Consider the following 25,692-nt stretch of genomic DNA (forward strand, 5'->3'; position numbering starts at 1 on the left):
GGGGCAGGGTGGCAGGGGGTCAGCGGCGGGTGTCGGGGGTGGCGCGGCGGTGGGGGCGCGGTTGGGTCGGGGAGTAAAGAGAGAGAAGAGAGAGAGGGGCATGGGGGTTCGATGTTAATAGTCGTTAGGTATTAACCTCTTTGCTGTCCGCTAGCAGTGTTGTCCACTAGACCCCACCCATCTCTTTGTCGTCCGCTAGCGGACGACAAAGAACTGGCTAATGGCAAAGAGTATCTTTGCCATCTGCCTGTTCTTTGTCATGTGTTTTTCATAAGCGGACGGCAAAGACCTTCTTTGCCATCCGCTAGCCCACGGCAAAGAACTGGCTGATGGAAAATTCCCTTACTCTAGTAGTTCCATCATCTACGAACTAATCCCATAATGCGTTCCCATAGGCCCAAACATGGTGACATGTCATGTAGTCGACGTTCACACGACACCACTAGAGGAAGAACAAAATAACATATCATAAAAAAATGAACGAAACTAAACTTCACATGATTACTTATAACAAGGCTTCTTCCATGTACTTAAGAACAAACGGAACTACTCACAAAGCATAATTGTGTTCATGATCAGAGGAGATAAATATGCAATTAACAATCTGAACATATAATCTCCCACCAAGTAACCCAACAAGTTGTTGGGAAACTTTGCATGGAAAACAAAAACAATTCTACGCACACGCAATGTTCTATCCATGGAGATGCATAGCAATGAGGGGGAAAGTATGTCTATGTACCCTCGTAGATCATAAGCGGAAGCGTTTCACAACGCAATTGATGTAGTCGAACTTCTTCACGCCTCAACAGATCAAGTACCAAACGCACGGCACCTCCATGTTCTGCAAACGTTCAGCTCGGTGACGTCCCTCGCCTTCTTGATCCAGTAAGACGTCGAGGTAGTAGATGAGTACCTTCAGCACGACGACATGGTGACGGTGATGGTGAAGTGATCTCCACATGGCTTCACCTAAGCACTATGAAAATATGACCGGGGGTGTAAACGATGGAGGGGGGCGCCGCACATGGCTATGCAATTGTCTGGCATGTGCTAGGCACCCCCTCCTCATATATATAGGTGGGAGCGAGATTGGAGAGGCTAAGGGGTGCCCCAAATAGGTCTGAATCCTACTTGGACTCCTGCCCTTGGCCGCGCCCCCTGCCATATTTGTCGGAGGGGGAAGGAAAGAGGGGGGAGAGGGAAGGAAGGGGAAATCCTATTCCACTCTTTCCTTTCCCTTCCCCTCATTCCTTCTCCTCCTAGGCCGGCCCATATAGGGGGCGCACCAGCCCCTTGTCACTGGTGCGTTTCCCCTCTTGGCCCATAAAGCCCATATATTTTGCCGGGGGTGCCCAGAACCCCTTCCGATGACCCGATAAGTACCTAGTACCCCCTGAAACACTTCTGGTATCCGAATACCCTCGTCCTATATATCAATCTTTACCTCTCGACCATTTCAAGACTCCTCGTCATGTACCTGATCTCATCCGGGACTTCGAACAACATTCGGTCACCAAATCACATAACTCATATAATACTATAGTGTCATCGAACGTTAAGCGTGCGGACCCTACGGGTTCGAGAACTATGTAGACATGATCGAGACACCTCTCTGGTCAATAACCAATAGCGGAACCTGGATGCCCATATTGGCTCCTACATATTCTACAAAGGTCTTTGTCGGTCGAAACGTTATGACAACATACGTAATTCCCTTTGTCCATCGGTATGTTACTTGCCCGAGATTAATTCCATTGTCGATATCTTCATACCTAGTTCAATATCGTTACCGGCAAGTCTATTTACCCGTTCTGTAATACATCACCTCACGACTAACTCCTTAGTCATTTGCTTGCAAGCTTATGATGCGTATTATCGTGAGGGCCCAGAGATACCCCTCTGACACTCGGAGTGACAAATCCTAATCTCGATCTATGCCAACTCAACAAACACCTTCGGAAATACCTGTAGAGCATCTTTATGATCATCCAGTTACATTGTGACGTTTGATAGCACACAAGGTATTCCTCCGGTATCCGAGAGTTGCATAATCTCGTAGTCGAAGGAATATGTATTTGACATGAAGAAAGAAATAGCAAAAAAAATTGAACGATCATTATGCTAAGCTAACGGATGGGTATTGTCCATCACATCATTATCATAATGATGTGATCCTGTTATCAAATGACAAATCATGTCCATGGTTAGGAAACCTTAACCATCTTTGATCAACATGCTAGTCTAGTAGAGGCTTACTAGGGACACGGTGTTTGTTTATGTATTCACACATGTATTTAAGTTTCCGATCAATACAATTCTAGCATGAATAATAAACCTTTGTCATGAATAAGGAGATATAAAATAACAACTTTATTATTGCCTCTAGGGCATATTTCCTTCAGTCTCCCACTTGCACCAGAGTCAATAATCTAGTTCACATCATCATGTGATTAACAACCATAGTTCACATTGTCATGTGATTAACAACCATAGTTCACATTGTCATGTGATTAACAACCATAGTTCACATTGTCATGTGATTAACAACCATAGTTCACATTGTCATGTGATTAACAACCATAGTTCACATCACCATGTGACCAATACCCAAAGAGTTTACTAGAGTCAATAATCTAGTTCACATCGCTATGTGATTAACACCCAAAGAGTACTAAGGTGTGATCATATTTTGCTTGTGAAAGAAGTTTAGTCGACGGGTCTGCCACATTCAGATCCGTATGTATTTCAAAAAATTATATGTCTACAATGCTCTTCATGGAGATACTCTAGCTAATTGCTCCCACTTTTAATACGTATCCAGATATAGACTTAGAGTCATCTGGATAGGTGTAAAAGCTTGCATCGACCTAACTCTTTACGACAAACTCTTTATCACCTCCATAACCGAGGAATATTTCCATAGTCCTCTAAGGATAATTTTGACAGTTGTCTAGTGATCTACTCCTGGATCACTATTGTACCCCCTTGCCAAACTCATGGCAAGCTACACAACAGGGTTGGTACACAGCATGGCATACTTTATAGAACCTATGGCTGAGGCATAGGGAGTAACTTTCATTCTCTCTCTATCTTCTACTGTGGTCAGGCTTTGAGTCGTACTCAACTTCATACCTTAGAATACAGGCTAGAACTCCATCTTTGACTGATCCATTTTGAACTCCTTCAAAATCTTGTCAAGGTATGTACTCATTGAAAATCTTATCAAGCGTCTTGATCTATATCTATAGATCTTGATGCCTAATATGTAAGCAGCTTCACCGAGGTCTTTTATTGAAAAATTCTTATTCAAGCATCCTTTTATGCTATCCAGAAATTCTATATCATTTCTAATCAGCAATATGTCATCCACATATAATATCAAAAATGGTACAGTGCTCCCACTCACTTTCTTGTAAATACATGCTTCACTCTGTATAAAACCATATGCTTTAATCACCTCATCAAAGCGTATATTCCAACTCCAAGATGCTTGACCAGTCCATAGATGGATCATTGGAGCTTGCACACTTTATTAGCACCTTTAGGATCGAAAAAACCTTCTGGTTGCATCATATACAACTCTTCTTTGAGATATCCATTAAGGAATGCAGTTTTGACATCCATTTGCCAGATTTCATAATCGTCAATTGTGGCAATTGCTAACATGATTCGGACGGACTTAAGCATCGCCACAGGTGAGAAAGTCTCATCGTAGTCAACCCCTTGAACTTGTTGAAAACCTTTTGCGACAAGTTGAGCTTTGTAGACAATAACATTACCATCAGCTTTAGTCTTCTTCTTGAAGGTCCATTTATTCTCTATGGCTTGCCGATCATCGAGCAAGTCCACCAAAGTCCAGACTTTGTTCTCATACATGGATCCTATCTCAGATTTCATGGCCTCAAGCCATCTGTCGGAATCTAGGCTCATCATAGCTTTTTCATAGTTCGTTGGTTCGCCATGGTCTAGTAACATGACTTCTAGGGCAGGATTACTATACCACTCTGGTGCAGAACATGCTTTGTTTGACCTATGAGGTCCAGTAGTGTCGGTGTACATAAGTTTGGGCCCTTCTATACCCCTTGTGCACGGGCAGTTGTAGCCGCACCCATGGCGAGGTTTGACGGGGTAGTAGAAGGCAAGATGCAAGACTACCAAGGTAGCCTTCAAGGTAGTAAACAAAGAGTAGAAGACAAGTTAGACCTCCCCCGGCAACATCCTTGCCGCAAGATCCTTGCCGGGACGGCTTGCGAAGCACCAGCAAGGCCACCACCCTTGAGGCTGAGAGCTCTGACACCACAACGTCAGGACCAAGACTCAGGGGCACATGCGTAGTAGCATGCAAATCTTTGTGAAGAATGGTGGCATGCAAGTCTTCGTGGAGACCAGAAGACGAAGTCCCCCTACAAGACCCTTGCCGGGACAACTACGGGGCCATAGCTAGGCCCGCAGCCGACAAGGTTTCGCCACCCCACGACCGTTCCAGCGCGGCGACCAGCCTGCCAACTAAGCAAGCACCTGCGTCGTGGCATGAAGATCTTCATGAAGATCCTGCCACCGCGCCAGCACAGCGGCTAGCTAGTCAGCCTGGTGTTGCATGCCTCGTCAGCCTGGATATGTGTCGAGTTAGGGTGAGGCGGTGACGGACGGGACGGGCTCTATTACTGTCACTGATAAAGTTGGAGGGCATGTAAGCAGCGCATTTAATGCGTTTGTCCTACAACGCGAGTGATAACCATGTACACTATAGCTACTTTACACCTCTTGTGTGCCATTGTGGCAACCCCTTTAGACGTATAAAAGGAGGCCCGAGGCATACTGGAGAAGGATTCAAACTTTAGGACCAGGCACACATAGCAGCTAGCTAAGGTTCAAGAACACCAAATATACACTCAAAGTAGCACTAGGGTTTTACGCTCCTCAACGGCCCGAACCTGGGTAAAAATCCCTCATACTGATCACCGGACCTGCTCTTTGCGCATTCCTGCTCCCCACCAACTGTAGAAGGGATCCACTCGACCCCATAGGTGTCGTTTCCCCGACATCTTAGGTGCGCCAGGTAGGGGAAGAGGTTGTGCAAATCGGATCTGGTAGTTAGTGCGTCAGTTTGCTCATCGCCATGGCTCTGAAGAAGAACACGATCATGACGATCGGTTCGTCTGGAGCAGGTCTGCCCATGCTAGCACAGAAGGGCGACGGGGTAGATGTTGGTGGCGGAGGAGATCAAGACCGCCCACACCATTCTAGTACCAGGAGCCAGGCGAGTGGCGTCGTCCACAGCCACAACGACGATCCGCACACCGTTGCATCCAAGGACGGGCCGTGCTGCCTACGGGCGGTGCAGGGACCTTCAAGGGTAGGAAGACGACCCTACCGACGCACGCATCGCGGTCCACCCAGGTCGTGCACGACGAGCAGCGCCACGACGTTGGTGACCCCAGGTGTCGCCGTGGCAAGAGCCCTCAGCATCATTCTCGAGATGCGCAGGGCCGATATGCACGCCAAGATGCTAGTGAAAAAGGCGCACGGCCGTGGAACCATGATGGAGCTCCTTCTAACGTAGTTAGAAGTCCGAGCATCTCCCGTTCCTCACGTTTATCGCTACCGCCGATGTGAGCAGAAGCGTTGGCACGAGCACAGCTACTCCTCGACTTTCCTCCCGCTGCAGAGAAGCAAGAAGAGTGGGGGGCTGCTATCCAAAGCCTTATTGGCCACGCCAACAGGGATAGCCACCAGGAGGCAAGTCCTTCATCGCGCCAGACCACTGACCCGGCGCGTGTCGACGGTGGAAGGGTTGGAGGCGCCGCGACCATGGTGCACTCCCCTCCACTGCGACAGCGGTGGTCGCTGGCTCGTCGGGTCGACGCCCGTGACGACGTATCCACGACATCGTCCAATCCACAAGCATGTTGCAACCAACGTCAATTTCTTCTGGAACGGCTCAAGGAGGATGCTCTAACCACCATCGAGCGGCGACAGGAAGTGGGCCACCAATCTGATAGGCGCGCGGGTGGGTCCCACTGCGTACAGGCCTGCGCCGGAGGATTCTAGCGACTTGCCTTATGCAATAAGCTGTCCGCCGTTTACCCATGAGCTACGGCAATTCCAGTGGCCCACTACCCGCAAGTTCAAACCAGAGGTCCCGGAGAAGTACGACGGCAAGACTCATCCGTCCGAATTCCTGAGTGTTTACACCATCGCGATGCAAGCTGCCGGAGCTCGGGACAGCAAGGTACTCGCCAACTACTTCCCGTTGGTGCTCAAGCCCAACGTCAAGTTGCGGTTGATGCACCTCTGATAGATTCCATCTCCTCTTGGTCGGATCTGTGCCACGAGTTTTGCTACGTCTTGAGCTTGCGTTGGTTTTCCTTGAAGAGGAAAGGGTGATGCAGCAATAGTAGCGTAAGTATTTCCCTCAGTTTTTGAGAACCAAGGTGTCAATCTAGTAGGAGGCTCCTCAAAAGTCCCACGCACCTACACAAACAAACAAATAACTCGCAACCAACGCAATAAAGGGGTTGTCAATCCCTTCACGGCCACTTGTGAAAGTGAGATCTGATAGAGATAGTATGATAAGATAAATATATTTTTGGTATTTCATAATATAGATGCAAACAATAAAGATGCAAATAAAAGTAGATTGGAAGCAAATATGATAAGAGATAGACCCGGGGGCCATAGGTTTCACTAGTGGCTTCTCTCAAGATAGCATAAGTATTATGGTGGGTGAACAAATTACTGTCGAGCAATTGATAGAAAAGCGAATAATTATGAGATTATCTAGGCATGATCATGTATATAGGCATCACGTCCGTGACAAGTAGAGCGACTCCTGCCTACATCTACTACTATTACTCCACACATCGACCGACTCCTTCCTGCATGTAGAGTATTAAGTTCATAAGAATAGAGTAACGCCTTAAGTAAGATGACATGATGTAGAGGGATAAACTCAAGCAATATGATATAAACCCCATCTTTTTATCCTCGATGGCAACAATACAATACGTGCCTTGCAACCCCTACTATCACCTGGTAAGGATACCGCAAGATTGAACCCAAAGCTAAGCACTTCTCCCATGGCAAGAAAGATCAATCTAGTAGGCCAAACCAAACTGATAATTCGAAGAGACTTGCAAAGATAACTCAATCATACATAAAAGAATTCAGAGAAGATTCAAATATTATTCATAAATAAACTTGATCATAAACCCACAATTCATGGGATCTCGACAAACACACCGCAAAAAGAGTTTACATTGAATAGATCTCCACAAGAGAGGGGGGGCATTGTATTGAGATCCAAAAATAGAGAAGAAGCCATCTAGCTAATAACTATGGACCCGTAGGTCTGTGGTAAACTACTCACAACTCATCGGAGGGGCAAGGATGTTGATGTAGAAGCCCTAAATGGTCGATTCCCCCTCCAGCAGAGTGCCGGCGAAGGCTTCAAGATGAGATCTCGCGGATACAGAAGGTTACGGTGGTGGAAATTGTGTTTCGTTGGCTCCCTGGATGTTTTCGGGGTACGTAGGCTTATATAGGAGGAAGAAGTACGTCGGTGGTCGCCCGAGGGGCCCACGAGACAGGGGGCGCACCCTATAGGGGGGGGCGCCCTCCTACCTCGTGGAGGCCTCGGCTGCTTCTTGACTTGTACTCCAAGTCCTCTTGATCACGTTCGTTCCAAAAATCATGCTCCCGAAGGTTTCATTCCGTTTGGACTCCGTTTGATATTCCTTTTCTTCGAAATACTGAAATAGGCAAAAAAACAGCAATACGGGTTGGGCCTCCGGTTAGTAGGTTAGTCCCAAAAATGATATAAATGTGTAAAATAAACCCCATAAATAACCAAAAGGGGTAATATAATAGCATGGAACAATCAAAAATTATAGATACGTTGGAGACGTATCAAGCATCCCCAAGCTTAATTCATGCTCGTCCTCGAGTAGGTAAATGATAAAAAGAGAATTTTTGATGTGGAATTCTACCTAGCATAATTCTCAATGTAATTTTATTTATTGTGGCATGAATGTTCAGATCCAAATGATTCAAAATAAAAGTTCATATTGATAAAAGAAATAGTAACACTTCAAGCATACTAATCAAAGTAATCATGTCTTCTCAAAATAACATGGCAAAAGAAAGTTCATCCCTACAAAATCATATAGTTAGGCTATGCTTCATTTTTGTCACACAAAGATGTTCCCAACTTCTATACCCCCGATGACAAGCCAAGCAATTGTTTCATACTTAAATAATCTCAAACTTTTTCAACCTTCACACAATACATGAGCGTGAGCCATGGATATAACACTATGGGTGGAATAGAATATGATGATGGGGATTGTGTGGATAAGAAAAATAAGGAGAAAGTCTCACATTGACGAGGATAATCAACGGGCTATGGAGATGCCCATCAATTGATGTCAACATGAGGAGTAGGGATTGCCATGCAACGGATGCACTAGAGCTATAAATGAATGCTCAACAAAAGAAAACTAGTGGGTGTGCATCCAACTTGCTTGCTCACGAAGACCTAGGGCATTTGAGGAAGCCCATCGTAGGAATTTACAAGCCAAGTTCTATAATGAAAAATTCCCACTAGTATGAAAAAGACAACTTATGAGACTCACTATATGAAAAACATGGTGCTACTTTGAAGCACAATATATGAGACTCACTACATGAAGAACAAGGTGCTATTTTGAAGCACAAGTGTGGAAAAACAGATAGTAACGTTGCCCTTTTTATTTATTTTCTCTTTTTTTTTCTTTTTTGGGGGGCCTTTCTTTTTTTTGGCCTTTCTTCCCTTTTTCCTTTTTTTGGGCAATGTTCTAATAATGATGATCATCACACTTCTATTGATTACAACATATGAATTACAACTCGAAACTAGAACAAGATATGACTCTATATGAATGCTGATAACCCACAAGTATAGGGGATTGCAACAGCTTTCGAGGGTAGAGTATTCAACCCAAATTTATTGATTCGACATAAGGGGATCCAAAGAATATTCTTGAGTATTAGCAGTTGAGTTGTCAATTCAACCACACCTGGATAACTTAGTATCTGCAGCAAAGTGTTTAGTAGCAAAAGTGGTCTGATAATAAAGGTAACGGTAACAAAAGTAAAGATAAATGTTTTTGGGTTTTGTAGTAGTTGTAACAGTAGCAACGGAAAAGTGAATAAGCGAAGAACAATATATGAAAAGCTCGTAGGCAATGGATCAGTGATGGATAATTATGCCGGATGCGATTCCTCATGCAGTAGTTATAACATAGGGTGACACAGAACTAGCTCCAATTCATCAATGTATTGTAGGCATGTATTCCGTAAATAATCATACATGCTTATGGAAAAGAACTTGCATGACATCTTTTGTCCTACCCTCCCGTTGCAGCGGGGTCCTAACGGAAACTAAGGGATATTAAGGCCTCCTTTTAATAGAGAACCGGAACAAAGCATTAACACATAGTGAATACATGAACTCCTCAAACTATGGTCATCACCAAGAAGTATCCTGATTATTGTCACTTCGGGGTTGTCGGATCATAACACATAATAGGTGACTATAGACTTGCAAGATAGGATCAAGAACACACATATATTCATGAAAACATAATAGGTTTAGATCTGAAATCATGGCACTCGGGCCCTAGTGACAAGCATTAAGCATAGCAAAGTCATAGCAACATCAATCTCAGAACATAGTGGATACTAGGGATCAAACCATAACAAAACTAACTTGATTACATGGTAAATCTCATCCAACCCATCACCGTCCAGCAAGTCTACGATGGAATTACTCACGCACGGCGGTGAGCATCATGAAAGTGGTGATGGAGGATGGTTGATGATGACGACGGCGATGAATCCCCCTCTCCAGAGCCCCGAACGGACTCCAGATCAGCCCTCCCGAGAGAGATTAGGGCTTGGCGGTGGCTCCGTGTCGTAAAACGCAATGACACTTTCTCTCTGATTTTTTTCTCCCCGAGACGGAATATATGGAGTTGGAGTTGAGGTCGGTGGAGGTCCACGGGGCCCATGAGATAGGAGGCCGCGCCCTAGGGGGGCGCGTCCCCCTGTCTCGTGGACAGGCTGTGGGCCCACTGGCATTAATTCTTTCGCCAAAAATTCTTATTAATTCCAAAAAGTGTCTCCGTGGATTTCCAGGACATTCCGAGAACTTTTCTTTTCTACACATAAAACAACATCATGGTAGTTCTGCTGAAAACAGCGTCAGTCCGGGTTAGTTTGATTCAAATCATGCAAGTTAGAGTCTAAAACAAGGGCAAAAGTGTTTGGAAAAGTAGATACGTTGGAGACGTATCAACTCCCCCAAGCTTAAACCTTTGCTTGTCCTCAAGCAATTCAGTTGATAAACTGAAAGTGATAAAGAAAAACTTTTACAAACTCTGTTTTCTCTTGTTGTTGTAACATGAAAAGCCAGCATTCAAGTTTCAGCAAATATTATGAACTAACCATACTCACAATAACACACAGGTCTCACAATTACTCATATCAATAGCATAATCAGCTAGCGAGCCATAATAATAAAACTCGGATGACAACACTTTCTCAAAATAATCATAACATGATATAACAAATGGTATCTCGCTAACCCTTTCTGAGACCGCAAAACATAAATGCAGAGCACCTTTAAAGATCAAGGACTGACTAAACATTGTAATTCATGGTAAAAGAGATCCAGTCAAGTCATACCCAATATAAACCAATAGTAATGAATGCAAATGATAGTGTGCTCTCCAGCGGGTGCTTTTAATAAGAAGGATGATGACTCAACATAAAAGTAAATAGATAGGCCCTTCGCAGAGGGAAGCGGGGATTTGTAGAGGTGCCAGAGCTCGATTTTAAAATAGAGATTGAATAACATTTTGAGCGGCATACTTTTGTTGTCAACGCAACAACTATGATATGGATGTATCTTCCATACTACATGCATTATAGGCAGTTCCCAAACAAAATGGTAAAGGTTTATACTCCCCCAACCACCAACAAGCATCAATCCATGGCTTTCTCGAAACAATGAGTGCCTCCAACATACAACAACCCTGGGGAAGTTTTGTTTAATTATTTTGATTTGCTTTGATCTTTTTGGATCATGGGACTGGGCATCCCTGTTACCGGCCCTTTCTCGTGAATGAGGAGCGGAGTCCACTCCTCTTCAGAATAACCGACCTAGCATGGAAGATATAAGCAGCCCTAGTTGAAACATGAGCTGCTCGAGCATACAAAACAGAATTTAATTTGAAGGTTTGGAGTTTGGAACATACAAATTTACTTGAAACGACAGGTAAATACCGCATATAGGAAGGTATAGTGGACTCATATGGAACAACTTTGGGGTTTAAGGAGTTTGGATGCACAAGCAGTATTCCCGCTTAGTACAGGTGAAGGCTAGCAAAAGACTGGGAAGCGACCAATTGGGAGAGCGACAACAGTCATAAACATGCATTAAAATCAATTCACACCGAGTACAAGCATGAGTAGGATATAATCTACCATGAACATAAATATTGTGAAGGCTATGTTGATTTGATTCAACTACATGCGTGAACATGTGCCAAGTCGAGTCACTCAATTCATTCAAAGGAGGATACCATCCCATCATATCACATCATAATCATTCTAATAGCATGTTGGCACGCAAGGTAAACCATTATAACTCATAGCTAATCAAGCATGGCACAAGTAACTATAATCTCTAAATGTCATTGCAAATATGTTTACTTCATAATAGCTGACTCAGGAACGATGAACTCATCATATTTACAAAAACAAGAGAGGTCGAGTTCATACCAGCTTTTCTCATCCCAATAAGTCCATCATATATCGTCATTATTGCCTTTCACTTGCACGACCGAACGATGTGTATAATAATAAGAGTGTACGTGCATTGGACTAAGATGGAATCTGCAAGCATTCAACTCAAGAGATAAGACAAGTAATATGGGCTCTAAATTAAATAAACAATCATGCATATAAGAGCCACTAAGAATTTTCAATATGGTCTTCTCGACCCCCAAAAGAAAGAAAAGAAAATAAAACTATTTACACGGGAAAGCTCCCAACAAGTAAAAGAAGTACGAGAAATCTTTTTGGTTTTCATTTTAATTCCTACTACAAGCAAGGAAATTAAACTAACTAAATTTTTTTTTGGTTTTTCTTAAAGTTTATCAAACACACAAGAAGAAAAACTAGAAAAAGAAATTTAAACTAGCATGGATAATACAATGAAAGAGTATGAGCACCGACGACTAGCGTGTGAACATGAATACAAAGTCGGTAAGAAATACATACTCCCCCAAGCTTAGGCTTTGGCCTAAGTTGGTCTAATACCAATGACCGCCTGGCTGATATCCATAAGTGAAACTGGGGTAGTACTGAGATGCAGAGGCGACCGCCTCCTGAGCAGCAGCGTGTTGGCAAGCTGCCTCCATTCCCCTCTCATATTCAGTTGCTTCTTCCCTAGTGACAACATATCTTCCTTCTGCCTGATAATCAAAAAGGTAGGGAGCAGGAAGAGTAATAGGAACGACGTTGCGTCTGTCACAGATTAGTCGATAATGGAGGAATTGTTCATTCCTCTCAAGAAAATGATGATCAAACATAGATTCTTTATCCAAATAAACAGGAGGTACAATCATATCCCCCTCTTGTGGAGCTATATTAAGAAAATTAGCCACACGGGTTGCATAAATTCCTCCAAAGAAATCTCCCTTCTACTATTATTCTGCAACCTACGTGCAACTATTGCCCCCAAGTTATAACCTTTATAACCTGACACAGCACTCTTGTGGACACAAAGATCAGGAGCACACATGTGACATACTTCTTCCTTACCATTAATGCATCTACCAATAAAGAGAGCAAAATAATGTATAGCAGGAAAATGAATGCTCCCTATGGTAGCTTGTGCTATGTCCCTAGATTCTCCCACGGTAATACTAGCAAGAAAATCTCTAAATTCAGATTTGCAAGGATCATTGATATTACCCCACTGCGGGAGTTTGCAAGCAGTTGTGAAATCCTCTAAATCCATGGTATAAGATGTATCATAAATATCAAACATGACACTAGGAGAATTACGCGCAGAAATATATTCGAACCTCCGCACAAAGGAATCAGTCAATTGATAATATTGAGGACACTTATCTTGTAAGAAGTCCTCCAGCTTGGCATTACGCACATATGCGTCAAATTCCTCCTTGAAGCCTGCTTCGACCATAAAATCATCGGATGGCCACTCACAAGCCCGTACATTTGCGTCCCTTGGCAAATTAACATCTTGTTCACCTATAGCAATCCTTGGCCCTTTCTTTGCCGAGGAACCTCCTTGGTACATTCTTCTAAGCATATTTCTTTTTTTGAAAATTTCTGAAATTTTAGTAACTTCAAAATAAAAGTGGATAAAACTAAACAAGATTGATAGCAACTACTCCTACAAGTGCCTAGAGCCTATATCATGCATTGGAATTGCTTGGGACCTCAAAATTTTAACATGCAAGCTCAAGAACATGGTCACCTATGCAGCAAAAATTTGCAATGAATAAAGCACTAGAACAAAAACTAATTGGACCAATGGAGGAGTCACATACCAAGCAACAATCTCCCAAAGCAGTTTTGTGAATGGAGCTTTGAGCTAAGAGATCGAAAATCGCAGCAAAACGAGCTAGAACTCGTGCTTGAGCTGGATGGGGATTTTTTGGGTAGAAGATGAAGTGTGTGGGTGCTGGCAAAAGTGGAGGGGAGCCACCAGGGGCCCACGAGACAGGGGGGCGTGCCCTACAGGGGGGGCGCGCCCTCCTCTCTCGTGGCCTGGTGCTTGCCCCTCCTGCAGTGTTTTCAGTGCCTAAAATCCTCAAATATTCCAGAAAAAATCATACTAAATTTGCAGGGCATTTGGAGCACTTTTATTTTCGGACTATTTTTTAATGCACAGATAATTCAGAGAACAGACGGATATTACTATTTTTGCTTTATTCATTCTAAATAACAGAAAGTAAAAGGAGGGTACAGAAGGTTGTGCCTTCTAGTTTCATCCATCTCGTGATCATCAAAATGAATCCACTAACAAGGTTGATCAAGTCTTGTTAACAAACTCATTCCGAATAACACGGAACCGGAGAAATTTTGAATAACACTAAGTTACCTCAATGGGGATATGAAAATCCCCAACAATAAGAATATCATACTTTTTCTTGACAGTAGGGAGAGGAAATTCAAAACCTCCAAAAATGATAGTTGGAACTTTTTCAATAGAATTGATACTATGAACTTGAGATTGTTTCCTCGGAAAGTGTACCGTATGCTCATTACCATTAACATGAAAAGTGGCATTGCCTTTGTTGCAATCAATAACAGCCCCTGCAGTATTAAGAAAAGGTCTACCAAGGATAATAGACATACTATCGTCCTCGGGAATATCAAGAATAACAAAGTCTGTTAAGATAGTGACATTTGCAACCACAACAGGCACATCCTCACAAATACTGACAGGTATAGCAGTTGATTTATCGGCCATTTGCAAAGATATTTCAGTAGGTGTCAACTTATTCAATTCAAGTCTACGATATAAAGAGAGAGGCATAACACTAACACCGGCTCCAAGATCACATAAAGCAGTTCTAACATAATTTCTTTTAATAGAGCATGGTATAGTTGGTACACCTGGATCTCCACGTTTCTTTGGTATTCCACGCTTAAAAGTGTAATTAGCAAGCATGGTGGAAATTTCAGCTTCCGGTATCTTTCTTTTATTTGTGATGATATCCTTCATATATTTAGCATAAGGATTTACTTTAAGCATATCAGTTAAGCGCATACATAAGAAAATAGGTCTAATCATTTCAGCAAAGCGATCAAAATCCTCATCATCCTTTGACTTGGATGGTTTAGGAGGAAAGGGCATGGGTTTCTGAACCCATGGTTCTCTTTCTTTACCGTGCTTCCTAGCAACAAAATCTCTCTTATCATAACGTTGATTCTTTGATTGTGGGTTATCAAGATCAATAACAGGTTAAATCTCTACATCATTGTCTTTGCTAGGTTGAGCATCAACATGAACATTATCATTAACATTATCACTAGGTTCATGTTCATCACCTGATTGAGTTTCATCATCAGAAATAGAAATATCATTGGGATTCTCAGGTGTGTCTACAGTAGGTTCACTAGATGCAAAGTCCTATCATTTTTCTTCTTCTTCTTTTTAGAAGAACTAGGTGCCTCTAAATTATTTCTCTGAGAATCTTGCTCGATTCTCCTAGGGTGGCTTTCAGGATACAAAGGTTCCTGAGTCATTCTACCAGTTCTAGTAGCCACTATAACAGCAAAGTCATTTTTACTATTTAATTCCTCAAGCAAATCATTTTGAGCTTTAAGTACTTGCTCAGCTTGAGTAGCAACCATAGAAGCATATTTACTAACACAGTGAAGTTCATCTTTAACTCTAGCCAGATTATCGCCTACGCGTCCTATCTCGAAAGCATTATTCTTTAACTCTCTACCAACATAAGCATTAAAACTTTCTTGTCTAGCCATAAAGTCATCAAATTCATCTAAGCATGGGCTATGAAATTTAGTAGAGGGTAGTTCAACTTTATCATATCTATAGAGAGAATTTACCTTTACTACCTGTGTCGGGTTATCAAGACAACGTGGTTCTTCAGGCGGTAAATTAAGACCATGTATTTCTTCAATAGGAGGTAAATTCTTAACATCTTCAGCTTTAATACCTTTTTCTTTCATTAATTTCTTTCCCTCTTGCATATCTTCAGGACTGATAAATAAAACACCTCTCTTCTTCGGAGTGGGTTTAGGAATAGGCTCAGGAGTTGGCTCAATTGGTTCAGGAATTACTTCAGGAACTGGCTCGGGAAGAGTCCAATTATTTTCATTAGTCAACATATTATTCAATAATATTTCAGCTTCGTCGATTGTTCTTTCCCTAAAAACACAACCAGCACAACTATCCAAGTAGTCCTTGGAAGCATCGGTTAGTCCATTATAAAAGATATCAAGTATTTCATTTTTCTTAAGAGGATGATCAGGCAAAGCATTAAGTAACCGGAGAAGCCTCCCCCAAGCTTGTGGGAGACTCTCTTCTTTGATTTGCACAAAATTATATATTTCCTGCAAGGCAGCTTGTTTCTGATGAGCAGGGAAATATTTAGCAGAGAAGTAATAAATCATATCCTGGGGACTACACACACAACCAGGAGCAAGAGAATTATACCAAGTCTTAGATTCACCCTTTAATGAGAACCGAAATATCTTAAGGATATATAAATAGCGAGACTTCTCATCATTAGTAAATAGGGTGGCTATATCATTCAACTTGGTAAGATGTGACACAACAATTTCAGATTCAAGGCCATAAAAAGGATCAGATTCAACTAAAGTAATAATATCAGGATCAACAATTCATAATCCTTATCAGTAACACAGATAGGTGAAGTAGCAAAAGCAGGATCGGGTTTCATTCTAGCATTAAGAGACTGCTGCTTCCATTTAGCTAATAATTTCTTAAGATCATTTCTATCATTGCAAGCAACGATTTCCATAGCAGCTGCTTCATTCATAACATAACCCTTGGGAACAACAGGTAATACATAATCATTGGGGGAACCTTCATCATCACTATCATCAATAATAGGTTCTTCAATATTTTCATCCCCCCTAACTCTAGCAAGTTGTTCATCTAGAAATTCAACTAATGGCAAAGTAGTATCATGCACAGAAGTAGTTTCATCATGCATAGCAGAAGTGGCATCATCAATAACATGCGACATATCAGAATTCATAGCAGTAGTAGGTTTAGGTGTCGCAAGCCTACTAATAACGGAAGGAGAATCTAGTGCAGAGCTAGATGGCTGTTCCGTACCTCCCCTCGTAGTTGAGGGCAAAATCTTTGTTTTAGCATCTTTCAAGTTCTTCATAGTGATCAACAGATATAAATCCCAAGTGACTCAGAGAATAGAGCTATGCTCCCCGGCAACGGCGCCAGAAATCAGTCTTGATAACCCACAAGTATAGAGGATCGCAACAGCTTTCGAGGGTAGAGTATTCAACCCAAATTTATTGATTCGACACAAGGGGAGCCAAAGAATATTCTTGAGTATTAGCAGTTGAGTTGTCAATTCAACCACACCTGGATAACTTAGTATCTGCAGCAAAGTGTTTAGTAGCAAAAGTGGTATGATAATAAAGGTAACGGTAACAAAAGTAAAGATAAATGTTTTTGGGGTTTTGTAGTAGTTCTAACAGTAGCAACGGAAAAGTAAATAAGCGAAGAAAAATATATGAAAAGCTCATAGGCAATGGATCAGTGATGGATAATTATGCCGGATGCGATTCCTCACGCAATAGTTATAACATAGGGTGACACAGAACTAGCTCCAATTCATCAATGTAATGTAGGCATGTATTCCGTAAATAATCATACGTGCTTATGGAAAAGAACTTGCATGACATCTTTTGTCCTACCCTCTCGTTGCAGTGGGGTCCTAATGGAAACTAAGGGATATTAAGGCCCCCTTTTAATAGAGAACCGGAACAAAGCATTAACACATAGTGAATACATGAACTCCTCAAACTACGGTCATCACCGAAAAGTATCCGATTATTTTCACTTCAGGGTTGTCGGATCATAACACATAATAGGTGACTATAGACATGCAAGATAGGATCAAGAACACACATATATTCATGAAAACATAATAGGTTCAGATCTGAAATCATGGCACTCGGGCCCTAGTGACAAGCATTAAGCATAGCAAAGTCATAGCAACATCAATCTCAGAACATAATGGATACTAGGGATCAAACCCTAACAAAACTAACTTGATTACATGGTAAATCTCATCCAACCCATCACCTTCCAGCAAGCCTACGATGGAATTACTCATGCACGGCGGCGAGCATCATGAAATTGGTGATGGAGGATGGTTGATGATGATGACGGCGACGAATCCCCCTCTCCGGAGCCCTGAACGGACTCCAGATCAGCCCTCCCGAGAGAGATTAGGGCTTGGCGGTGGCTCCGTGTCGTAAAACGCGATGAAACTTTCTCTCTGATTTTTTCTCCCCGAGAGGGAATATATGGAGTTGGAGTTGAGGTCGGTGGAGGTCCAAGGGGGCCACAAGATAGGAGGTCGCGCCCTAGGGGGGCGCCCCCTGTCTCGTGGACAGGCTGTGGGCCCCCTAGCATTAATTCTTTCGCCAAAAATTCTTATTAATTCCAAAAAGTGTCTCCGTGGATTTCCAGGACATTCCGAGAACTTTTCTTTTCTACACATAAAACAACATCATGGTAGTTCGGCTGAAAATAGCGTCAGTCCGGGTTAGTTTCATTCAAATCATGCAAGTTAGAGTCCAAAACAAGGGCAAAAGTGTTTGGAAAAGTAGATACGTTGGAGACATATCAAATGCCTCCGGCGGTGTACCGGGATGGTGCATTGAATCAAGAGTGACATGTATGAAAAATAATGCATGGTGGCTTTGCCACAAATACGATGTCAACTACATGATCATGCAATGGCAATATGACAAAAGTAAAGTATGTCATGATGATTATAAACGGAACATGGAAAGTTGCATGGCAATATATCTCGGAATGGCTATGGAAATGCCATAATAGGTAGGTATGGTGGCTGTTTTGAGGAAGATATAAGGAGGTTTATGTGTGATAGAGCGTATCGTATCACAGGATTTGGATGCACCGGCGAAGTTTGCACCAACTCTCAAGGTGAGAAAGGGCAATGCACGGTGCCGAAGAGGCTAGCAATGGCGGAATGCTAAAAGTGCATATAATCCATGGACTCGACATTAGTCAAAAGAACTCATATACTTATTGCAAAAATTTAGAAGTCATCAAAAATCAAGTACTACGCGCATCCTCCTAGGGGGATAGATTGGTAGGAAAAGACCATCGCTCATCCCCGACCGCCACTCATAAGGATGCACAAGCCAGGTTCACTTCATGTTTCAAATTTGTTACACAACTTTAACCATACGTGCATGCTACGGGACTTGCTAACTTCAACACAAGCATTATTTAAATTCATAATCACCCAACTATCATGACTTTAATATCACTGCCTCCATATCTCAAAACAATTATCAAGTATCAAATTGATCATATCATCCAATTCACTTCCTATGATAGTTTTTATTATACCCAACTTGGATGCCTACCATTCTAGGACCAAATTTATAACCATAGAAAATACCATGCTGTTCTAAAAGACTCTCAAAATAATATAAGTGAAGCATGAGAGACTAGCAATTTCTTCAAAATTAAGTCACCACCGTGCTCTAAAAGATATAAGTGAAGCACTAGAGCAAAAACTATCAAGCTCAAAAGATATAAGTGAAGCACATAGAGTATTCTAGCAAATTCTAATCAAGTAGGCTTCTCCCAAAAGGTGTGTACATCAAGGATGATTGTGGTAAACTGAAAATCAAAGACTAATATATTACACGACGCTCCAAGCAAAACACATATCATTTGGCGAATAAAAATATAGCTCCAAATAAAGTTACCAATGAACGAAGACGAAAGAGGGGATGCCTTCCCGGGGCATCCCCAAGCTTAGGCTTTTGGCTATTCTTGAATATCTTCGGGTGCCTTGGGCATACCCAAGCTTAGGCTCTTGCCACTCCTTATTCCATAGTCCATAAAAGCTTTACACAAAACTTGAAAACTTCACAACACAAAACTCAACAGGAAATCTTATAAGCTCCGTTAGTGAAAGAAAAGAAAACCACCACATAAGGTATTTTAATGAACTCATTCTTTATTTATTTTGGTGTTAAACCTACTGTAATCCAACTTCTCTATGGTTTATAAACTATTTTACTAGCCATAGATGCATCGAAATAAGCAAACAACACACGAAAAACAGAATCTGTCAAAAGCAGAACAGTCTGTAGCAATCTGTAACTAACGCAAACTTATGGAACTCTAAACATCCTACAAAAATAGGAAGTCCTGGAAAATTTGTCTATTGATCAGCATCAAAAAGAATCAATGCAAAATCACATTCATGTGATTTGACAAAACTAAATTCGTGCATGCAAAGTTTCTGTATTTCATCAGAATCACATCAACTATCATCATAGGTTATCCTATAGGTTCTACTTGGCACAAACACTCATTAAAAGATAAAAACACATATAAACAGAAGGTAGATGCAATATTTATTACTAAACAGGAACAAAAACAAAAAACACAAAGAAAATTGGGTTGTCTTCCAACTAGCGCTATCATTTAACGCCCCTAACTAGGCATAAAAGCGAAGATAGATCTAACGAGTGCCATCTTTGGCACTAAATTCATAAGTAGCCCGGATGATAGATTCATAAGGTAATTTGACTTTCTTTCTTGGAAAGTGCTCCGTGCCTTTCTTTAATGGAAATGGGAATCTAATATTCCCTTCCTTCATATCAATAATCGCGCCAATCGTTCTAAGGAAAGGTCTACCAAGAATAATAGGGCAAGAAAGATTGCAATCTATATCAAGAATGATAAAATCTACGGGCACCAAATTTCTATTTGCAACAATGAGACCATCATTGATCCTTTCTATTGGCTTTTTAATGGTGGAATCCGCAAGGTGCAAATTTAAAGAGCAATCATCAAGATCATGGAAACCTAGAATATCACATAAAGTTTTAGGAATCGTGGAAACACTACCACCCAAATCACACAAAGCAAAACACTCATGATCTTTAATTCTAATCTTTATAGTAGGTTCCCACTCATCATTAAGTTTTCTAGGTATAGAAACTTCCAAATTAAGTTTTTCATCATAAGATTGCATCAAGGCATCAACAATGTGTTTGGTAAAAGCTTTATTTTGACTATAAGCATGAGGAGAATTAGCAATGGATTGCAACAAGGAAATACAACCTTCTAAAGAACAATTATCATAATCAAATTCCTTGAAATCTGAGATAGTGGGTTCAATGCTATTTAAAGTTGTGACCTCTCCAATCCCACTTTTACCAAATTTAGCATCAAGATCTAAAAACTCTGAATTCTTGGGACGCCTTCTAGGTAAAGTTGACTCATCATCAGTCCCATAATTATCAAGATTCATATTGCAAAACATAGATCTAATAGGAGACGCATCAATAACTTTAAGATCTTCATCATTATTTTCATGGAAACTAGAAGAACACGCCTTTACAAAGCAATCTTTCTTAGCACGCAATCTAGCGGTTCTTTCCTTGCACTCATCAATGGAAATTCTCATGGCTTTGAGAGACTCATTGACATCATGCTTAGGAGGAGAAGATCTAAATTTAAGAGAATCAACATCAAGCGAAAGTCTATCAACGTTCCTAGCCAAATCATCAACTTTGAGCAATTTTTCTTCAAGCAAAGCATTAAAATTCTTTTGAGAAATCATAAATTATTTCACACTATTCTCAAAATCAGAGGGCATCTTATTAAAATTACCATAAGAATTATTGTAGGAATTTCCATAATTATTAGAGGAATTACTAGGAAACGGTCTAGCATTAAAGTTTCCTCTATAAGCATTGTTTCCAAAACTATTCCTACCAACAAAATTCACATCCATAGATTCATTATTATTCTCAATCAAAGTAGACAAAGGCATATTATTGGGATCAAGAGGAGTATTTTTAGTAGCAAACAACTTCATAAGTTCATCCATCTTTCCACTCAAAACATTGATTTCTTCTATAGCATGCACTTTTTTACTAGAAGATCTTTAGGTGTGCCATTGAGAATAATTAGCCATAATATTATCAAGAAGTTTTGTAGCATCTCCTAACGAGATTTCCATAAATGTGCCTCCCGCGGCCGAATCTAAGAGATTTCTAGAAGCAAAGTTCAAACCGGCATAAAAATTTTGTATGATCATCCATAAATTCAAACCATGAGTAGGGCAATTGCGAAGCATCAATTTCATTCTTTCCCAAGATTGGGCAACATGCTCATGATCAAGTTGTTTAAAATTCATGATATCGTTCCTAAGAGTGATAATCTTAGCGGGAGGAAAATACTTAGAGATAAAAGCATCTTTGCGCTTATTCCAACAGTCAATACTATTTTTAGGCAAAAACGAAAACCAAACTTTAGCACGATCTCTAAGTGAAAACGGAAATAATTTCAATTTAACAATATTGTTATCCGTATCTTTCTTCTTTTGCATATCACACAAATCAACAAAGTTGTTTAGATAAGTAGCGGTATCTTCACTAGGAAGGCCGGCGAATTGATCTTTCATAACAAGATTCAACAAAGCAGTATTGATTTCACAAGACTCGACATCATTAAGAGGAGCAATCGGAGTACTAAGGAAATCATTATTATTGGCATTCGAGAAATCACACAATTTGGTATTATCTTGCGCCATGGCAACAAGTAATCCAACACACAAGCAAACAGAAAAAAGGCAAGCGAAAGAAAGAGGAGGAGATTGGGAATGAGAGGGCGAATAAAACTGCAAGGGTGAAGTGGGGGAGAGGAAAACGAGAGGCAAATGGCAAATAATGTAAATGCGAGGCAGATGAGTTTGTGATGGGTACTTGGTATGTCTTGACTTGAGCGAAGACCTCCCCGGCAACGGCACCAGAAATCCTTCTTGCTACATCTTAAGCTTGTGTTGGTTTTCCTTGAAGAGGAAAGGGTGATGCAGCAATAGTAGCGTAAGTATTTCCCTCAGTTTTTGAGAACCGAGGTATCAATCTAGTAGGAGGATCCTCAAAAATGCCACGCACCTACACAAACAAACAAAGAACTCGCAACCAACGCAATAAAGGGGTTGTCAATCCCTTCACGGCCACTTGCGAAAGTGAGATCTGATAGAGATAGTATGATAAGATAAATATATTTTTGGTATTTTATAATATAGATGCAAAAAGTAAAGATGCAAATAAAAGTAGATTGGAAGCAAATATGATAAGAGATAGACCCGGGGGCCATAGGTTTCACTACTGGCTTCTCTCAAGATAGAATAAGTATTATGGTGGGTGAACAAATTACTGTCGAGCAATTGATAGAAAAGCGAATAATTATGAGATTGTCTAGTCATGATCATGTATATAGGCATCAAGTCCGTGACAAGTAGACCGACTCCTGCCTGCATCTACTACTATTACTCCACACATCGACCGACTCCTGCCTGCATGTAGAGTATTAAGTTCATAAGAACATAGTAACGCCTTAAGCAAGATGACATGATGTAGAGTGATAAACTCAAGCAATATGATATAAACCCCATCTTTTTATCCTCGATGGCAACAATACAATACGTGCCTTGCAACCCCTGCTGTCACTGGGTAAGGACACCGCGAGATTGAACCCAAAGCTAAGCACTTCTCCCATGGCAAGAAAGATCAATCTAGTAGGCCAAACCAAACTGATAATTCGAAGAGACTTGCAAAGATAACTCAATCATACATAAAAGAATTCAGAGAAGATTCAAATATTATTCATAGATAAACTTGATCATAAACCCACAATTCATCGGATCTCGACAAACACACCGCAAAAAGAGTTTACATCAAATAGGTCTCCACAAGAGAGGGGGAGAACATTGTATTGAGATCCAAAAAGAGAGAAGAAGCCATCTAGATAATAACTATGGACCTGTAGGTCTGTGGTAAACTACTCACAACTCATCGGAGGGGCAAGGATGTTGATGTAGAAGCCCTCCGTGCTCGATTCCCCCTTCGGCAGAGTGCCGACGAAGGCTCCAAGATGAGATCTTGTGGATACATAAAGGTTACGGTGGTGGAAATTGTGTTTCGTTGGGTTCCTGGATGTTTTCCGGGTACATTGGCTTTTATAGGAGGAAGAAGTACGTCGGTGGTCGCCCGAGGGGCCCACGAGATAGGGGGGCGCACCCTCCTATCTCGTGGAGGCCTCGGCTGCTTCTTGACTTGCACTCCAAGTCCTCTGGATCACGTTCGTTCCAAAAATCACGCTCTCAAAGGTTTCATTCCGTTTGGACTCTGTTTGATATTCCTTTTCTTCGAAATACTGAAATAGGCAAAAAAACAGCAATACGGGCTGGGCCTCCGGTTAGTAGGTTAGTCCCAAAAATGATATAAATGTGTAAAATAAAGCCCATAAACATCCAAAAGGGGTAATATAATAGCATGGAACAATCAAAAATTATAGATACGTTGGAGACGTATCAAGTTTGTTGGCGCCTTTACTGGCAGCCATGTAGCTCCTGGCCAGGTAAGTGATTTGCATGTGATCCCCGAGAGGGACGGCGAATGCTTGCGCAAATACATTCGAAGGTTCAGCCGTGTGTAGTACAACATCCCAGATGTTCATCTCGCCGTTGTCATCAGCCATTCCATCAGAACATGCGCAATCATAAGATGCATGAAGAGCTGGCGATGAAGAAGGTTACGGATGTTGCCGAGCTTTATGTTCTGGCTGACAGGTGTGCTCGTGCTGAAGACTGAAGAAAGTACCCCGGTAAAGATGCCGGCGTGGAAAGTGACTCTGCAGATGAAGACGTCGTCGCTCCAGCAAAGAAGGGCCGACAACACAACAGGAAGCGCAAGGGCAAGACCATGGTTTCCATCGAGGAATATGGCAACCCCGGCACTGCCAAGAAGGCCAAGGTCAATGACCCCGGCAAGGAGATTGCCGGGTGCGATGCCTGCCGGGCCTTGGCGGCTGCCGACAAGCCAGAGGGATCCGACAAGCAATACTGCAAGATTCATAGCACCAAAGGCCATGACCTCCAAAACTTCTGTCAAGTTGAGCAGCTGATGGAGAAGCAAAGGGCTGAGTATGAAAGACGGGACAAAGAGAAGGGCTAGGATAGTGCTGAGGGATCTGGCAAGAAGCACGGTGGCCGAGGAGGTCACCACGGCAAATACAAGAAACAAGAGAGGCCCGCTTGAGGCCGCGACAAGAAAGAGGGGCATGATGATCATGACGATGACGACAAGTCCAGCGAGCACGAGTTTCAGAAAGCTACAGAGGTTATGTGTGTTGATTGAGGCGCATCATTGCATTCTTCCCACTGTCAACTTAAACAGTGGGCACATGAGATTAATGCGATGGAGCCGATGATTGACGCCCAGAAGCCACTGAAATTGTCCAACATGCCTATCATTCTTTATGCTGAGGATCACCCTGATCGCACAACCGCGGTCGGATGTTTCCCGCTGTTGGTTTCACCAACAATCCGCAACCTCAAGGTGACAAAAATGCTAGTTGACGGTGGGGCTGGTCTAAGCTTGATCTCGCCCAACGTGATCAAGAGGTTGTAGATTCCTGATGAACATCTCGAAGATACATGTATGTTTCAAGGGATCAATCCTGGGAGAAGCCACCCTAAAGGGAAGGTCACACTACCAGTCACATTTGGTGGCGACCTGAACTACAGGACAGAGAAGATCGTTTTTTATGTCGCCGAGATCCCGTTGCCATATAAGGGGATCCTTGGCTATCAAGTACTGGCCAAGTTTATGGCGGCATCACACTACGCAAACAACAAGCTGAAGATGCCCAGCCCAATGAGCATCATCATTGTCGGCTGCGACAAAAAAGATGCGCTCATTTGTGCCGACCAACTCTACTGAGAGGCAGTTGCGGCACATGCCGCCAAAACACTTGCTCCTGCCACTGGAGCTCCCAAGTGGAAGAATACCGGCAAGACC

This window comes from Triticum dicoccoides, chromosome 3B (assembly GCF_002162155.2).
Source record: "Triticum dicoccoides isolate Atlit2015 ecotype Zavitan chromosome 3B, WEW_v2.0, whole genome shotgun sequence".
NCBI classification, from domain to species: domain Eukaryota; kingdom Viridiplantae; phylum Streptophyta; class Magnoliopsida; order Poales; family Poaceae; genus Triticum; species Triticum dicoccoides.